General features: G+C 42.7%; 1 non-coding gene and 1 pseudogene across 1 annotated transcript; both read left to right on the forward strand.

Annotated features, from left to right (window-relative positions):
• Nucleotides 1–3,525: 3,525 nt before the first annotated feature.
• Nucleotides 3,526–5,838, forward strand: LOC119298678 (annotated as a pseudogene).
• LOC119304496 lies at nt 5,760–5,842 on the forward strand. Its single transcript, XR_005148312.1, has one exon. It is a non-coding gene; the product is annotated as a small nucleolar RNA SNORD24 (small nucleolar RNA).
• Nucleotides 5,843–8,006: the final 2,164 nt, after the last annotated feature.

Here is an 8,006-nt window from a genome sequence, read left to right on the forward strand (position 1 = left end):
CTTCACACTTGATAGCTCATTTCTGAGAACACTTTTTTAAAATAATTACTGTATTACAATTTTATTATTTTTCCTGGAAACTTGTTCACATATAATGACACAATGCTAAGGTTTTCCAATTTTTTGATTTTTTTGAATTTTTTATGCTCGTTTCAAAATGCGGTCAAAACGGCGGGCTTGACCGTTCCTAGCTAGTGGTTGAATATTAGAATTTTTTTTGTGTTTCTCTGATTAAATATATACTTATGTACCTAGAAATGATTTTTGAAAAAATAAATAGCAAACTATGAGGCAGCTGCAGTTCAAATTTGACCCGCTTCCAACTGAATCGACGGGAATTTGTCTTTTTCACCAGAGGTGGATCAAAAAATTTGACACCCAACCATTTTGTCAATTGTGCATTAAATATGGCCTAGTATTTTATAAAATTGATTAGGTCCAATTTTGCAACAAATATATGGTAGGTCCTTCACAAAAAAAACTCATTTCAGGTACTCGGAAAATGGAAAATGGTTTTTTCGTCCAAAGAAATTGAAAACCTCCTTAGGCAACATTGTTTGCCATTTCAATATGCACCCTTGTGCACAATATGAGATCATTTGAACAAACTATGCCATGAATGTGGCCATAAGATTGATCATTTGGCTTGAAAGCCATGAATCTTCACACTTGATAGCTCATTTCTGAGAACACTTTTTTAAAATAATTACTGTATTACAATTTTATTTTTTTTCCTGGAAACTTGTTCACATATAATGACACAATGCTAAGGTTTTCCAATTTTTTGATTTTTTTTTAATTTTTTATGCCCGTTTCAAAATGCGGTCAAAACGGCGGGCTTGACAGTTCCTAGCTACTGGTTGAATATTGGAATTTTTTTGGTGTTTCTCAGACTAAATAGATACTTATGTACCTAGAAATGATTTTCGGAAAAAATAAATAGCAAACTATTAGGCAGCTGCAGTTCAAATTTGACCCGCTTCTAATTGAATCGGCGGGAATTTGTCTTTTTCACCAGAGCTGGATGAAAACTTTTGATACCCAACCATTTTGTCAATTGTGCATTAAATATGTCCTAGTATTTTATAAAAATGATTTGGTACAATTTTGCAACAAATATATGGTAGGTCCTTCACAAAAAAACCTCATTTCGGGCACTCGAAAAATGGAAAATGAATTTTCCATGCAAAGAAAATGAAAACTCCCTTTGGCAACATTGTTTGGAATTCCAAGATGCACCCTTGTGCACAATATGAGATCATTTGAACAAACTATGCCATGAATGTGACCATAAGATTGATCGTTTGAGTTGAAATACATGAATCTTCACACATGATAGCTCATTTCTGAGAACACTTTTTTAAAATAATTACTGTATTACAAGTTTATTATTTTTCCTGGAAACTTGGTCACATATAATGACACAATGCGAAGGTTTTCCAATTTTTTGATTTTTTTTGAATTTTTTATGCCCATTTCAAAATGCGGTCAAAACGGCGGGCTTGACCGTTCCTAGCTAGTGGTTGAATCTTGGAATTTTTTTGGTGTTTCTCTGATTAAATAGATAGTTATGTACCTATAAATGATTTTTGGAAAAAATAAAGAGCAAACTATGAGGCAGCTACAATTCAAATTTGACCCGTTTTCAATTGAATCGACGACAATTTGTCTTTTTCACCAGAGGTGGATCAAAACTTTTTTCACCCAACCATTTGGTCAATTGTGCATTATATATGTCCTAGTATTTTATAAAATTGATTTGGTCCATTTTTGCAACAATTATTTGGTAGGTCCTTCACAAAAAACCTCCTTTTGGGCACTCAAAAAATGGAAAATGAATTTTCCGTGCAAAGAAAATGAAAACTTCCTTAGGAAACATTGTTTGGAATTCCAAGATGCACCCTTGTGCACAATATGAGATCATTTGAACAAACTATGCCATGAATGTGGCCATAAATTGATCATTTGGCTTGAAAGCCATGAATCTTCACGCATGATAGCTCATTTCTGAGAACACTTTTTTAAAATAATTACCGTATTACAAGTTTATTATTTTTCCTGGAAATTTGGTCACATATAATGGCACAATGCGATGGTTTTCCAATTTTTTGATTTTTTTGAATTTTTTATGCCCGTTTCAAAATACGGTCAAAACGGCGGGCTTGACCGTTCCTAGGTAGTGGTTGAATCTTGGAATTTTTTTGGTGTTTCTCTGATTAAATAGATACTTATGTACCTAGAAATGATTTTTGGAAAAAATAAATAGCAAACTATGAGGCAGCTGAAGTTCAAATTTGACCCGCTTCCAGCTGAATCGGCGGGAATTTGTCTTTTTCACCAGAGGTGGATCAAAACTTTTGACACCCAACCATTTGGTCAATTGTGCATTAAATATGACCTAGTATTTTAGAAAATTGATTTGGTATAATTTTGCAACAAATATATAGTATGTCCTTCACAAAAAACTCATTTTGGACACTTTAAAAATGGAAAATGATTTAAAAAAACTAATTTCTCCTAACTCTTTTAAAAGATATTTGTATTATTTCAATTTGTCATTATTCCTGAAAACCAAGGTCAAATTTGATGAAACATGAGAAGATATTTTATTTTTATTTTTATTTTTCAGATCATAAAATAGCCAATATGATTTAGCACCTTACTTTTAGTCGACTACGACCAATTTAGATGGTCAAAAAATGTAGTACTGGTATACTGCGTTCTGATTGGTCCAGGAGCATCTCACGCGGATCGTGCCTAATCACCGTCGGATGCTCCTGGATCCAACGGCCCACCTGTCTCACCCACGTCGCCCAACCCACAACCCGCACTCCCTCCCACGCACCCAACCGCACCCAACCCCTCGTGCCCACTCGCCTCTCTCTCTCTCTCAAACCCTAGCGCTCCACTCCTCCCTGGCCGCCGCCACCTCCGGCGCCCTCTGTCCGGCGAGATCCATATGGATCAATCCCCTCCAATCCGCACCACCTCCGGCGCCCTCTGTCCGGCGAGATTCATATGGATCAATCCCCTCCAACCCTCCAACCGACTCCTCCTCCTCCTCTCCTCCTCTCTGGATCTCTGGATTGACCCAACTGCTTCTTCCCCAATCCCGGCCTCCTCCATGCCGAGCCGAGAGACACTCCCCACTTCCAGCCGAAACCCTAGCCTGAGACCCCTTCCTCCTCGATGGCCAACCCCTCCATGGCGGCCGGCGGTAGGGTGCCCTTGGCGGAGGGGGTCCGTGCCGTCGGAGCCCATATCCACAACCGCATCCGCGTGGCGCCCGTCGACCGCGTGGCTGCGGCCCTGGCGACGCGATGGTAGCGTCGGCCCTTGCGGCCTTGGAGGCGGCGAGCCAGTCCCTGAGAAACCGCGAGATCCTCGGCGCCGTGGGCACCACCGCGGCGGCGCTAAGCACCACCGATGCTGATGGGGTCCAACGAGGCAGACAAGCCGTTGTAGTGGATCAGTGCGTCGTTCGAGCAGCTCACGGCCGTCGCCAAGCCACAGCAGCAGCCCGTGATGGCGGCGGGGGACTTCTCGCGTGCCTGCTCCAACGTCTCCGTCCTCTTTGGCTGCCTCGGCATCGCCTTCAAATTTGCCTTGATGGACTACGTCGCCAAGGCAAGCGGCCGCTCCTCAGCCCCCCTCTCCTCCCCCGCTACCTGCTCTGCTGTTCGGTATGCTACTTCATTGTGCTTGTACTGTATGTGGTAAAATTTCTGGTGATTCCTTCCCGGGACATTGATTTAGTTTTGTGAAGCTGAGAGGTTTGGGATGAAATGACCATTGCTTGTTCAATCAGTAAATTCTTCAGTGTTCTTGGCTTCTTAGTACATGCACATTGAGTACATGCACATTCACATTTATTGTATCTGAATTGTATCAACTTGCCAGTTAGCTAATTACTAAAATCATGTGCACATAACTATGTGAAGTTGATGTTCAACCATTACATGTGATAACTAGGAAGCATATTTTTATCAGTGGACTGCTATTTCTTTTCTTGCTTCTGTTTGCAAAATTAGGTGATCATGGTAGCCTTGTTTTCTTTAGTGTTAAAAAAACTACTAGGCTATAGTTTTTTAGTGTGTCATCTTTATATGTGTCTTTCGAGTGAACAAACTATGCTAAAGGTAGATCAGGACTTTCATCTGAAGTGGAATCCTATCTTGGGTCTGATCTTTTGAATGAAAAGTTTTAGTTAGAAATACACTGCTTTCTATCTGAAGGGGTGTATAGCTGTGTTGTATGACATTGTTAGTTTTTGATGTACAAAAATTTGGTAGGTATTCTAGGCTGATGATTGTTGGGACTCTATAGTTATTGAATGGATTTGCTAGCAACAAGGTGCCAGGCACAATTTACTGGTTATGAGAAGACTATAGTTGTGTTATTGTGATATTCAATTTATAGAATTGACTATGTTCTATTTTTGCTTCAGGTAAACCAAGGTTTTGCTCATGGCTCATACTAAGAAGACTGCTCGTAAGTCCACTGGAGGAAAGGCTCCTAGGAAGCAGCTAGCCACAAGGTTTGTGACTGCAATATTGATAGTTTACCTATGCCATGTCTTTATTTATGGTTTAGGTAAATTGAACTAGGTATAATTTGAACCTCAACCTTCATTGCCAGCTTATGACCAGATATCTTACTGATGTATATGGACTATCATGGTATTATTGTTAATTTAACCATGTGCTCTACTTTGCTTTTTGACAGGCTGCCCGTAAGTCTGCTCCCACAACTGGAGGAGTGAAGAAGCCTCATCGTTACCGCCCTGGAACTATTGCTCTTCGGTGTGTAAAATCTTCCAACCTATTCTAGCATGTGTTATAGTTTTGTTTTGAAGTGTTCTCAAATGAGTAAATTTTGTGCTTGACTTTGCAGTGAGATCCGCAAGTACCAGAAGAGCATGGAGCTACTCATCAGGAAGCTTCCATTCCAGAGGCTTGTTAGGTAGATTGCCCAGGACTTTAAGGTGATCAATCAACTTGTGCACTACATTGTGATGCTCCTGTTGTGTCAACTCTTATAGTATGATGAATCAAGTAAACTAAAAGCACCATCCTGTTCTGTCTGTGCAGACTGACCTCCGCTTCTAGAGCCATGCAGTGCTGGCCCTTCAGGAGGCTGCAGAGGCCTACCTGGTGGGTCTCTTCGAGGATTCGTGGCGAGAGGGCTTAAGGTGCTTGCTTTACCTGTGGGAATGTCTCTGGCGGGCATCTTTGTCTGCTTTTGCTGCTGTTTTTAGTGATTGTTTGGAACTGCTAGCTCTAATTTAACTTATTTCTCGTTCCCCTATTTCTGCTGTCAGTATTCCCATGGCAATTTAGGTAACTATAGTAATACTGTACAAGAAACATCATTGCATTACAAGTTGGGTTTGAATCTACTTGTGAGCAACTGGGTGCGCCCATTCTAGAAATATGATATGTAGATTTGCTTCACAGAACTAATGATGATGCACGTATTTGGAATAGTCCAGTCCATTCTCACAACCAATTAGGTCCAGAGCTCACACCTCTCTGTTGATGATGCACGTACATTACAGTTAAAGAATAACACATGATTAATTAATTCTTGGGCTCTTCTAGTCGTGCTTCTTACTCTAGGTTCCAAGTAGAGATTCCTATATACGTATACTTGCTTTGCTGCCGATTCCTGACTCTGTTTGTTTGTTTTGGAACTGTAAAACGCAGTGATGCCAAACATCGCCTCTGCTTCAACTGATTAATTTTCTGTTTGCCAAACAGAGCCTGTGATGTTATCAAAATATTTGCTACTCTTAATGGGTTTATCCCACTTGATGATCTTAACCACCAAGATCTCTGAGGCTCTTATTTCTAGTCTAATGTTATCAGTACAGTACATCCGATGTTTGCCTGATAGATACATATATGTGACATCAATTTGTCGTTGGATATTGCTGGAAACTAGCTATGTCACATCAATTTCTTGGTTGTCTAGTTTGTTATGTCACATCAATTATATGCTTTTTTTGAGATTGTGTTTTAGCTACTGCCACTTTGAGCTGTTGTAGATTTTAGTTATCAATTACAACAAAGCATTCTTACATTCCAAACTTGATCTTACTACTAAATAGCACCCCCTGTTGTTGTTGTTGTTGTTGTTGTTATTCACCCTATCCTTGCTGTTCTGTTTTCTTGTTGGCAGATATTTTGAGTAAATTCAAGACGAAAGATGTTCAAAGAAGCTCCAAGACATTCTTATATAGCAAGTTATGTAATAATAGATGGGTTATCTGGGAATTTAATGTATCTTCTCTCTGTTTGTGAATGAAATAGTAATTATGTACGTGATTTAATGTATCTTCTCTCTGTGAATTTCATGTATGTTTCAGAATTACAATTCCTGTTTCATATGAAATAGTAATTATGTATGTGATTTGAAAATGTGTGCAATGAAAACATGACTCATGCGACCCACTTATCAAAATAATTTGAGCACATTTGAAATTTCTGACGTGTGGGACCAGTGTATGATATTATGATATTTGGGACAAATGTAAAACAGTGCAAAATAAAATAGAAAAAAGTAAAAGATCATACGCTGTAAAAGGCCGCATCTAGAAATAAAAAGGCCAAATTATTGGGCCAGGCCCATGTAGCTAGAGAAAATTAATAGAGAAAATATATAGTAAAAAGGCCGAATTGCTGGGCTAGGCCCGTGTAGAAAACCGAATTGGATGCCTACGTGGCCTGGGGAGGTTGCTAGTGACCAAAACGCCATAGTAGACGTATTTTGGTCATAAACGTCTTCGACCATTCCATAAGAAAGGTCGCTAATGTCGGTTTATGACGGCCAGCTTTTGACCTTATGTTTTTGGTCACAAAAAGGTCACAAATGAAAATTTGTGACCATTCAATGACCAATAGTGGTGGTCACAAGTTGACATATCTCTTGTAGTGCGCGCCCACGGACGCGCAGGCCGCGCTGATCATGGCACGCGAGCTCCTGCGTTACCGCCCGAGACTGGCTGGACCGCATCGCTGAGCTTGCCAGCACTGCCAGGGGCTCTCCCGCACCGTCTCTCTTGCTGCCTCGCCCACCCCCAGCTAAGGGCAACGTAGCTCATGGAGCGCCTCCGCCGCCTCCGCATCAAGACAGCGCCCTCGCACCAAGACGCGTGGCTCACGGAGTGCCACTGCCTCCTCCGGATCAAGACGGCGCCCTCGCACCAAGGCGCGCGGTCCCGCGGCATGACCCGCCATGATGGGCGTTCACACACGAAGAAGGAAGCTGCCAAGAAGTCCCGACGTCGCAAGAAAACACTCCTGCGCTCCCAGCACCATTGCGTCAAGACCGCGCGCCGCCTGCAGTGGCGGCGCGTGGATATCAGGATCAGGCTCTGCCACCGCGACGGGCCCTAGTGACCACAGCAGGCTGCCGTGCCTTTACTCCTGAGCTGCGTAGCGTCGTCTGGCCAGGGAAGTTCAAGCTAGACCTGCCTCCGTGCTATGACGTCATCCCCCACCTCGTGGAGTTCTTGTAGCTCTACGAGTTGAGCATCGAGGCAGCCAACGGAGACGCGAAGGTCATGGCGAACTGGTTTCCCATGGCCCTCAAGGATGGCGCGCGCTCGTGGCTCCTAAACTTGCCCGCGGGATCAATATCCTCCTGGGGCGAGATGCGCGAGCGTTTCGTCGCCAACTTCTAGGGTACTCGCGACCGCCTGCCGGCCGCAGGCGACCTGCGGTGCATCAAGCAGCAACCGGGGAAACCCTGCAGAAGTACATCCATCGCTTCAACAACGTTCTCCTCAAGATTCCCAAGCTGACGGACGAGGCCATCATCTTTGCATTCTCCGATGGCATCCGCGACGTCAAGATGAAGGAGGAGCTCGCCATCCACGAGGAGCTATGCACGACCCTGGAAATGTTCAATATGTCGACCAAGTGCACAAGGGATGAGGAAGGATGCCTTTCCCTCCTCGAGCTCCCAGCTGCTGACCAGGAGGACAAGAAGGCAAAGATCAAGGA

This window comes from Triticum dicoccoides, chromosome 5A (assembly GCF_002162155.2).
Source record: "Triticum dicoccoides isolate Atlit2015 ecotype Zavitan chromosome 5A, WEW_v2.0, whole genome shotgun sequence".
Lineage (NCBI taxonomy): Eukaryota > Viridiplantae > Streptophyta > Magnoliopsida > Poales > Poaceae > Triticum > Triticum dicoccoides.